The sequence below is a fragment of the Pseudorca crassidens genome, chromosome 12 (assembly GCF_039906515.1).
Source record: "Pseudorca crassidens isolate mPseCra1 chromosome 12, mPseCra1.hap1, whole genome shotgun sequence".
Classification (NCBI taxonomy): Eukaryota; Metazoa; Chordata; class Mammalia; order Artiodactyla; family Delphinidae; genus Pseudorca; species Pseudorca crassidens.
This window is the reverse complement of record NC_090307.1, coordinates 38,328,524-38,333,907: the sequence shown is the minus strand read 5'-3', so window position 1 is coordinate 38,333,907 and position 5,384 is coordinate 38,328,524. Positions and strand designations below refer to the sequence as shown.

At 33.6% G+C, this 5,384-nt stretch overlaps 1 pseudogene; it reads right to left on the bottom strand.

The window, feature by feature from the left end:
* Positions 1–3,753: 3,753 nt before the first annotated feature.
* Positions 3,754–3,880, bottom strand: LOC137204273 (U2 spliceosomal RNA; annotated as a pseudogene).
* Positions 3,881–5,384: the final 1,504 nt, after the last annotated feature.

The following is a 5,384-nucleotide window of genomic DNA, read 5'->3' as shown; positions in this document are numbered from 1 at the left end:
AATGCATTAATTTAAAATCTTTCTCTAAGAAATGCAAGATTATTTTTTCTAGAGGTGAAAAATTATCTGTAAAGAATGCAATAAAAATAAGAAACATTTTAACTTAATTTGTGAACAAAATAAAAGATATGGCTGTATTAGTGTGTTAAAATCAATTATAATAATAATGAAACTTTATACAAGTTTACTTTTATTTAATTAGTTGCATCAATATGTGCTGTAATTGTTAATGCATCAAACTATAAATGATGAAATAATGTTAAACGACAGTTCCCAAAGCATGCATATTTTAAAATGTGGGGAAAAAAATCACAGCAAAATATCATAAATAATGAAAAAAATAATCTAAAATGTTAGGTTTGTTAGATGAAGAGGGTGAAAAAAAAAATAATTTCCAGAAAGAGTTTCTCCCCTTCCTCCCAGTTAACAGACATTTATATCATAGATGATTAGAACTGAACATTCCCATGCAATAACTAATTTATCCCCCTTCCACTATTTTCGATAAGAAAATAAGGATTCTGATACCTTCAAGGAGTGAAGAGATTTGTTCAAGGACAACCTAGTACCTAGTTTATTAGAGAACTAGAATTAGAACCCTGATTTTATGAACTCTCAGACAAGGCAGAGCTCTTCAATGTCATAATGCTTTCTTTCATTCTCCAGTAATGATTATGAAACATACATTTCTCTTTGATTCTCAGAAATTTCCCCCTATAGCTAACACAATTTACTTGAAATGTGAGAACATAGCACAAAATAAAAGTTGTATTGAGTCACAGGGAAATAAAAATCTTACCCTATTTTCTGCTACTAAGTACAGCTGACACTTTGGATGCTGAAGGGTGATAATTTAAACAAAATTGACACTGTGCTGGTTTTATGGATTTCTAATGCATTTCATCTTGGGTACATTGGACATATTGCTGCCTTGGGTTCTGCTGCATCTAATACTGAGGTATGGAAATATATACAAATCAAAACTGCAGCCTTCCTTCTTCAAAAGGCAGGCAGCACAAATACAGTGTTTTTCCTCCCATATTCAGTTTCTTTGTTTACTAAAAACTACATATTTAAGGAAACAATGAGCAATATTTCATTAAAATTGATTTAATAACCTTTTAGTCTTTATTTTATAGAGAGTTTATTGGGTGATTTCTTTTCTTAGTTTTTTGATGTTTTTTTATTAAATTGTTATCTCTATGTTTGTAAACCTTATGAAATAGGCCTGTCTTCTAGTGTAACTTAAGACCAAGTTCTGTGGAAAATCACATCTGGAAAACACACACACACACAAAATCAAAGAACAACAAAACAAAAGCTGTAATCGCTAAAACAAAACAAAAAGAATAAAAAATCCACAAGCACAATATAAATAAAATTGAAGGGCAATATAGGGATTTATTCAAGATTTCTTGGATCACTTGAATATCTTGCCCACTGGATATTGCCCTCATATTTTCTTTTAAGTAGAAAACAAGAAAATGACCGTATTTTTTCCCTTGGCAGGTTGGTGTAGAGAAGAAGCTAAGTGTATGTGTATCTCTCCATTTCTGTCCCCATCTTTGTTTTATCTATCTTGCTGTTATAGTTTTTGTCTTGTAGAAAACATTATAGTTTCTCCAGAATAGGCAGTGTAAAAATGTGTCTAGGTTTGGGATTTTATGAACAAAGAAAATGACAATGTTTTAGGATCCCAAACAGAATGGGTGATCTGGTTATGGATTTATTTTTCATAATTTGTGAATCTGTTTACATTAAAATTCCCCCAAACATATAAACATTGAGAGTTAGACTTGTAATGACTTTCATATATTGGAAGAAATTAAAAATACACTCCTGTATAGGTAAGTATTTCAGCAGCTGTTCTCTGGATGGAGCAGCAGCCATGTTTAGGCTCTGCCTCTCTCATGGCAGGAGAATCCCAAAATGCACATAAAGGGACTTTGGATCCAGCATCAGGTAGAAAGGCTTCTGCTTGCAATGAATGTACACAGTACATTCTAGCAAGTCTCATTTTTGTGAAAAAGTCAGACCTTGGTTTTGGCCTATAATTCCATATCGTTTTGTGACTTTTGATATATAGAAACTAATATAAATTTTAATACTTACTGTTATGATTCATTTAATTATTTATAAAATAGTGGCCTGCCATAAATATTTTGATACCTTGTAAGGAAAAGTGGAGCAGAATATTTTAAACTGAGATTGGCTCAGGAAAATCTGAGCCATTAATTTTATATATCCCAAAAAGGATATTCACCTCGTTACACCAAGTATCTGAGGCAGCTAACGAAAATTGAGAAGTATAAATAAATAAAAATAAATAAGACAGTTGGAATGAAGGGGAAATACATATGCACATGGCCTTCCAATATTTGTGGAGAAGATTGTCAGGTTTGCTTGTAAGCCACCCTGCAGTTCAAACAGAGAGACTATAGGTACAGTGTATATGATGCACACTCAAGTATTTGTTGACTTGATGGGATGGCTGGTTCATGAATTATTAGCAACATTGTAACAGAAGTTAATAGATCAAATATTTTTGTATGGTGTTTGAACATTTCAAATATGGTGCATTCCATGATCTGTCTTCATTAAGTGCTGAATACAATATTGAATGTAAGACACCAGTACTTCCTTTACAAAAGTCTTACTTTTTGCATTAAAATATGAGACCTGTAGCTTAAAATTAAAGGCTTCTCAGAAACCAAGGACTTATCTAAGTTCCTAAAAATCCATCTTATTAAAATAAATAAGATAATTTTAAAATAAAAATAAAATATATAAAACTAAACTTAAAATATAAACCAAGTATAATTTGCAAATATATTTTATTTTGCTGATTGTCTCCTCATTATCAAATGAATTGACTATTTTGATTGAATGACCTATCGGAATATTCCAAAGACCTGATATTACTCTGTGTTTAAGCAAACCTTACTTGAATGTGATCACCTAATTTTTTTGATGTATTGACATACAGTCTGCCTTTCCTGAAATACTGTAATTTTTTTTTTTTTTTGCGGTGGTGACCTATAAATTATCAGATAAAGTTGGAAAAGAAGGAAACAAGAGAACATGAGGAAGAAAAAAGTTAGCTGTCAGGGAAGACATCTCAAAGGTATTCTCCATTTTCTGATCTCATTTGCCCTTAAAAATAAGTGACTGGAGCAACACCATGTGCCTGAGAACTCAGAGACTGATTAGCTCTCATAAACTTATGTTTTGGTTTCAACCTGTTCATTAACCAGCCTGACACATGTAGATAATCACTGATTATCAGTCTTTCTCTTTGAGAAATACTGTCACAATCTCAGAATTTTTATTTCCATATTTGTAAATGTGGGATTTAGAGAAGAAGCTAAATTTACTTCCATGTATAATATCCAAGTCATTCAAAAGAAGAAATGCAGCTGTAGAAGTGGAATCACCAATGCATGTGATCACAGCCTGTTTGGAGAAATCTGTATTCTAGAAACTGGAAACCCCTTTTTTAGAAATTGTGGTATTTAAGAACACCTCAGATGAGAATTTGTTTGCTTTTTCCTAATGTTTAGTGCAATTAAGACTCCAAAAACATTGAATAGTGATACATTTTAATGGGCATCTCAGAATTACTGCCATATCAAAAATTGGTAAACTAATTATATACACATCCTTTTTAACTTTTCTATTCAATTAGTACCTGTCGAGGAAGAATCATGCACAGAGCACTCTGCTTAGTGATAGAAACAGGGGAGTGAAGAAAATGAAGTCTGTGTCCTCAATGAGTTTACAAAATAGTAGGGCACATGGCCTTTTAACAAATAATTACTATAATTATTTGATTATAGTTGGTAAAATACACTTGATCTTAGCCAAAAGGCCGAGAAGCGATATAGTTGGTAAAATAAAGAGAAAAATGCAGGATGTTATGAAAATGAATAATAGAGTAGTATGATAAAGTCTAGCGGTCAGGGAGAGCTTCTTAAGAAATAATATTAAAGCAGAGTAGTAAAACTCAAATCTTTGTCAAGAGAAGCCCTTCCAAGAGTGATTGTGTTATTTCCTTCTAGCATTGGGAGAGGCACTTTGCTACTTTGTTGTAGCTAGGGGGGCGGGGGCAGTGGGGCAAGAATCAATACAAACTTACTTTCCCAGGTTTCCTTCAAGATTCTTTCATTCCAGCCCAGCAAGAAGAGAGAGAAAAACATATTTCTCTATATTTCATAAATCTCCAGACTTCCAGCTCCATGATAATAGAACTGTATTCTGTACATCATGTACTCCCCAAAATGTTTCTTTCAGAGCCTTGCCCATGAAAGGTGCTCATTCAGTTATTATTGAATGAATGAGTCTTCCTACAAATTTGGAATAAGCCTATCTACTAAATTATATAAGACAGGACTATCAGACTCCAAAGAAATACAAGTTAGGAGATGTTTTTGTTGTTGTTGTTGTTTAAACATTGGTATTGGAGAATGGGGACTGTGGTAAATCCTCTTTGGAGGATGATTATGTTCTCATCCATCTAGGTTTCTAATTTATATATTCTATCTATAACTTGTTTTGTATGTACACCTATCAGTTCATGTGCATTTGGTCTCTCCAACTAGACTAACTAAATGTAAATTCAGGGATCATGCCTACCATTATTCCATTTAATGCAGGACCAACTATCTTTTGATGTGTAGGCATGGAAGCCTGGGAATGTGATTTGAATGGTCCTTGACAATTGAGTCTTCTTGTTCCTTAGTTTTTGTACTACTTTCTTTTTCTTGATCACATGAGATCAGAAATTAATTATCAGTAGGTTGCTATGCCTTTGTAATAATCCTGAAAATGATGGAACTGTGTGTGTCTTAGATGTTCACTTGCTAGTTTAAAATCATGAAGCTCTCAGTTGCAAATGTCATGAATATGTATGAGTGGCACAACTGTTGCTCCTACCTCCTGCCTCCCTTCCTTCCTGGTGGGTGACTCCTTCTGAAAATGCTACATTTGCCTTGCAAAGCCTTCTGTGGAGTAGATGGGGGGAGAGGAAAGATGTGTGCTGTTATTTTGCACTGTCAGATAGCAGGATATTTTTTCTAGTGAATCTTAGGAAAATACCAGTCTCTCTCTCTTTCTGTCTGTCTATCTGTCTGCCTCTCTCTCTCAGTTCCTTCACCTCTTTTCCCCACCACCATATAAGTACATACTGCCTCTCTTCTCTTTTTTAAAAAGCAAAATATGAGAATGGGAGGCAGGAATTTGCAGTGGCAGATTTTTGAAAGAATATGTTTCCCTGCTTTCTTTCTTTCTACACTCCAAAGACAGCCCACATACACAGATGTGACAACTTTTTTGTAAAGCTAATTTGAGTGAATGCCTGTCTGGCAACTTACTCTGGGAATAGTTAC